Consider the following 6,255-nt stretch of genomic DNA (forward strand, 5'->3'; position numbering starts at 1 on the left):
GTTAATCTTTTAATAAGGGGCGCCGCGGTGTCGAGATGTTAACTACCTCGCTAGGCCTACAGCAGCGTGGAGGTTCCATCGAGACCCTGACGCCTGCTCTGTATTTGTTTATTTTTTTCCCCTGTGGTCGCGTAGATTCTTCTCCTGGTCCTTCGGTTTTCCCCTCCACATTTAGAAACGTGAGTTTAGAGTACTTGACTGCTATAAATGTCGACATGATAAGCCACTTTCGTTGAGCTATCATTTGTGTCCAGGTCGCTTCTGATAAGAGTTATATAGCTCAGTGGGCCTTACCTGGTTAAATAAAAATAGTTTATAGTTTAGTTTATAGTTCATAAGAACTCGTGACAAGGGTCAGTGTCTACTTCAAATATTGTTCAGGCTCTGGAGACCTCCAAAGTTATTCGTGATGTTATACATTTGGTTCGTTTTGAGCATAATCGCGACCTTATATGATTATTACGTGATGCACACGCTGAATATACGCACACAAACATCGTGTACACGTGTGTCGTGCCCTCTATTGTCCACATAGACGGCTTGTGCTGACGAGAGAACGGTCTTAATGTACAATGTCGTGACATGTATCAGCCCTTTGTCGATCCAGCGTTTTGATAGAGGCCTCCCCCACACCATGTCGTTCGTGGGAGTTGTTTAACCATACTTCACCATGCCGGTCAATGCGGGTTTGGTGAAGTGAGGAGGCCCAGAAACTTGTATATGCAGATACGAGTTTGCCTGTGCTTGCATCTGCAGAATTACATTCTCACACATCTTCAAGTATAGTTTAATACTTCTAAAATGCATTAATTATTGAGGATTCCATAAAGTACTGTGGTAAAAAGAAAATAACTTGATTTGAATACTTTGTTGAACAGGGAATGCTTTGAGTTTGTGGGTTGAATCCATTAGTGCGGAGTTGTGTTATTTCCCCATTTGCAAGGTGGGGTCTCTCTGGGTTCCACTCACACAAACATCTCAATGCAATGGGACCTTTCTGAAAATGCAGTACTTAGACTCAATGAAGCTTTCCTGGGTAACTATTTAACATTGTAATAATTAGCATGAGAGATAATGACGTTAACGTATAAGTGCCATTAATAGTACTATACTGTACTTTTATTGAAGACTATTTTACGTAGTTGTTTGTAAAAAAAGTGTCCATTCTCAAAACTTTTTAACTGGCCCTCGTACATAAATGATATTACAATCTTTATGGAGATTGCAAGTCAGAGTGTTGTGAATAGTGGAGTGAACGTGTGGTGCAATCATTATATTGTTGGTGTGTATATACAGAAAGGCCTATTTGGTGGGTAACATTAGGAAAATGGAGGTAGTTGGTCATTGTTGTTTAGAAACAAAATATTATTTGGGTGGATAAGAGGAGTAAAATCGTACATGATAGGAACTGCAATATTGTGGAGTTCTGGTATAATGAGTTGTAGTATATATGAATCTTATGTCACCTTAAGTATGCCTTTGTGAGTACACTCGTGACACGGGTGTCATGCGCGTGACCTTTGTCTTTGTTTCAGATGTGCGAGAGCAACTCCGCTGTGAGTCATGGTGGTGCTGGGAGAATTGCCTTTACCATCGATGGCACTTCATCAGCACCCGTCTCAACCCCACCTCAATCCGGTAGAGTTACAAGACCGAAAAAACTTATCTCTTGTGACGTCTGTGGGAAAAAATTCCAACTGGCATGGTGCCTAGAAGCCCACGTAACAACGCACAAAGAGACCCATGACCAATGGTGCCGCATATGTGGACAAAGGTTTGAACAGCTAGGAAAATTTAAAAGGCATGTGAAGACCCACGAGAAGGATTACGTGATAAAGGGTGCACCAGGCTTGGTGAATAACGGCAGTTTTGCCAATGCGGTGTTGAATCCACCATCGCCCTATGAGATGTGCTCAGTCTGCGGAGTTTTATGTCCTATTGAAATCCTGAAAACTCATGAAAGTCTTCACGCACAGTTCTTGTACAGACCGAAGCCTGAACATGATTACGCTTCGACAAAAGATAGCGGCGTTAAGATAAATGACATGAAATCCAATTTTCCTGAATGCTTTGGCCTAGTTCCACATCAACAAACTGCTTCACCAGTCAGTGAGAATAAACCATACGCTGCTCTCGATCCTATTACGAGCATGAAAGTGTTGATGGCCTTGCAGCAGAAGAAGAAGGAAAAGCGACGTAGACCTAAGTCCATTAAAAGAAAGAAGACCACCACCAGCGTCACCAATTGCAGCAGTAGCAACAGCCAGAATTCGGACATCAAGAGGATGGACTGCACGGAAGCAGGAGGCTGCGTGGAGCGGAACATCCCCAAGGTGGATGAACCCAACCTGGCACCTTTCGGTACGTCCGAGTAATGCACACACTACATTTCATTTGGATGTAATTCATAATTTCACAAATTAGTTAATGTACGCATATGTTGACCATATCTGTATGCCTGCGCTGAGGAGTCTAGAGATCTGATGTGGTGCTGCTCGGATGTTGGGTTAAACCATGAAACTCTGGGTTTCAGTCACCGAGCCATGATTAAACTGGCTTCTCATTGATGGTCTTATCCAGTTACCAAACACTTCTTCCAGCAAACACTTCTGATGTCGCGTGATGTGTAGAAAATTGCAATAACCTCCTAGTGGATAAAAAACGGTCACGAAGGGATGTCATGAGCAGTGCAATGATATCTCCTTCCACGAGCTGTTCCCTTACATGAGGTGGTTCACTGCTGTGTGAGAGTTGCACAGGGATACTTCATCTCATGACATGGAGCCAATAGCACCATTGGAAGGAAACTGAGAAAAATACATTGCTTGACAAATTCCAAAAATTATCTATTTCTTAACCGGGGTAAATTTTACTTAAACAAGTGGGTAAATTTAGGGAACATTTTTGAATGTATAGACCGAGTCATTTCCACGATGGGAATTTCCTCTTCATTGTACTCACACCTAACTTCCATGTGTATTTACTCGTTCTATTGCAGGTAATTATTGTGTAATTAATGAGCTGTAATAGAATAATCTGGCTCAACCACCTCAATGTTAATTATAGTTGTTGCTCTGCATCAACATCAACCACACGAAGAAGTGCAAAATGTTGGGGCTTCAAAATAAGCCCCAAAAATGTATTATGATATTTTTCAGGAAATCAGTATCTTGCTTTTCTACTATTTGTACGTATGTTGAACTTCTTTCGTACCATACGTAGCCAACCGTGCTAATCGGAGGTATTTGTTGCTGGCCATTTGGCATTTTGGGCCTTTGGGCCTGTGCTCAGCAACCGTGATTGATAAAACGTCCCATATACATAGTAATGCTATGGCATCCACTGCATGGTGATAAATAAATTATGTATTAGCGCGTGCGTGTGCTCAACGGTGGATGTCTTGTGTTCCAGAGGAAAAGCCCTTCCCGTGCAGTGACTGCTCGTACGGAGCGATGCAGAAGTCGAAGCTCAAGAGACACGTCCTGAGCGTTCACCACGTGCCCTTCGATAGCGCGCTGGACTCCGACTGCCCCAAGAAGAGAAGGCGTCTGGCTGGGTGCCGAGACCACGGCTCAACTCTGGATTTGGAGCGCGCACGATGCTCACGGAGAACTCCCTGATGATTTATTTCATCCTGAGGCTGAGGTACCACGTGTGGGGCGATGAACTCAAGGTTTTGTGCAGCGGACATTTCCATGATGAAATTTCGTCACGTTCACTGCTGCGAGGTTACATCTATTGCCGTATATTTTTAGTCAATTGCTGTATTTTATGGTATACAATATATTTAATAAATTGTCCTAATTTCATAACCCATCAGGTGCAGAAATCAGAGGCGGGGAGGGGGATTATTGAAATTATATAATTGATTAGTAATCATTTAATTAGTATGTTTCCTCTATAAGTAATGATAAATGTGAGATGTCTTCTTCTTCCACGCGTTTGTTCCACTCACGTGGGGTCCGCCGTCCTTGCCACCTTCTCCACACCGCCCCGTCCCGCGCCATCTCTCCCTCCGCTCCTCGGGCCACCACGTTCGACCGCATCACCACATCGCCCCACGTCTTCTTCTTCTGCCTTCATCTCCTCATCTTACAATTACAATTACTTAATAATAAGCTTCCAGGCCGCACTAAGCCTGTAGCTGTCAGAGAGGTTAAAATAATACAAATTTTCTCAGTTTCAATGGATTCTCGAATTAGTCTTGACCAGTAATAATGAGTTTTACACAACACTTCATCGTTATCAAAATACATTAAGTGTTCTTGTTGGCAAGCATGTACTGCAACTTCCGACAGTTATGTTTGAGAGTGTTTAATATTTATTTGGTGTTCCTTTAGTCTTACGCTAATGTTACGTCCCATCTGTCCAATGTAACATCTGCCACATAAGCCATTAATCCGATACACACCATCCGTTGACAACTTAGGCAATTCATCTTAAGTACAAGATACTATTTTTTGAATTTTGTGTACCGTGCCAAATGTTACTTAGATGTTTAGATTTTTGCTTTTCCAAAACTCGAGCTAATTTCTCAATTACTCCCACGATATATGGTATTTTAATTGTTTAATAACCTGATTCAGCAGTATTGCTGTTCGATCTTGGTTTAGCATTCATTGCTGTTAATTATTTGAGCATTTTCTTTGGTTCTTTCGGTAAAGTCACGTAGAATGAGAATAAAATAATAAATTGATAAAATATCAATTTATTATTTGATAAAATATCAATTTATTATTTTATTCTCATTCTACGTGACTTTACCGAAAGAACCAAAGAAGATGAATCATTGCAGTCACGAAAGCTTTAAATCGATATTTGAGCATTATTGTAGACATTCAATCGTAGCGTTTCTTTGACATGTTCAATCTCTCTCCCCAGACATTCACCATCTGACACTGTTTTAGCCAGATGTATGAGCATCTTGATGAGAGAGGTTTTCTGTACGGGGTGATGATGCGAATCTGCATTCAGATAGGCATCAGTATGCGTTCCCTTTTGGTAAACGCTGTGTGTGTTATTTTACCATTTAGGCCTCGTCCGATAAATCACCTCTCCCAAGGAAATAAGTATTTAGAGGCCACACAGGACCGGGGGGGGGGGGGGGAGTTTATCGTTGTGTCTGTTGCTGAGAGCAGATAGCGCGCAATGGAGAGCTTGCTCAGAGCGGAGCTGGGCACGTACTCGGCGAGGACGCTGGGCGCTTCGGCCAGTGGAGGCTGCATCAGCACCGGGCAGAGCTACGAGACGGGGCGCGGACACGTGCTCACCAAGATCAACGCCAAGAGCGGGGCACCCTCCTCTACGCCTCCTCTACGCCTCCTCACCACCTCACCTCCTCTACCCTTCTCCTCGCCTCCTCTACGCCTCCTCACTACGCCACCTCACCACGCCACCTCACCTCCTCACCACGCCACCTCACCTCCTCACGCCACCTCACCTCCTCACCACGCCACCTCACCTCCTCACCACGCCACCTCAACACCTCACCACCTCACCTCCTCTACCCTCCTCTTCGCCTCCTCTACACCACCCTGCATTCTTGCCTCAAGCTTCATTCATTCAGCCCTGTCATTAATGTATCACTTTTTTTTAGCTGCGACTACTAGCTAATTTGTCAGTTACTCCCACGATATATGGTATTTTAATTATTTAATAACCTGATTCAGCAGTATTGCTGTTTGATCTTGGTTTAGCATTCACTGCTCTGTTAATTTGAGCATTATTGTAGACATTCAATCGTAGCGTTTCTTTGACATGTTTAATCTCTCTCCTCAGACTTTGACCATCTGACACTGTTTTAGCCAGATGTATGAGCATCTTGTTGAGAAAGGATTTCTGTTCGGGGTGATGATGCCAATCTGCATTCAGATAGGCATCAGTATGTGTTCCCTTTTGGTAAATGCTGTGTGTGTTACTTTACCATTTAGGCCTCGTCCGAGCAAAATATCCAGGAAAGGGAGTGTGTTATTCACCTCCATTTCCATGGTGAACTGGATGGCCGTTTTTTGTGAATTGAGATGATTTAGACATTCATTCATTAAGTGTATCCTTCCCATGTCGCCAGACAACCAAAGTGTCATCTACATATCTACACCAAAAAGTGGGTTTTAATGTACTTGAAGCAAGTGCTCTTGCAACCCGGGGGTTGAGGACCCCTGTGTTAGAGGCCACACGGGACGGGGGGGGGGGGAGTTTAACGTTGTGTTTGTCGCTGCGAGCAGACAGCGTGCAATGGAGAGCTTGCTCAGAGCG

The sequence above is a fragment of the Petromyzon marinus genome, chromosome 37 (assembly GCF_048934315.1).
Source record: "Petromyzon marinus isolate PM22_M1 ecotype Great Lakes invasive population chromosome 37, UKy_Petmar_22M1.pri1.0, whole genome shotgun sequence".
NCBI classification, from domain to species: domain Eukaryota; kingdom Metazoa; phylum Chordata; class Hyperoartia; order Petromyzontiformes; family Petromyzontidae; genus Petromyzon; species Petromyzon marinus.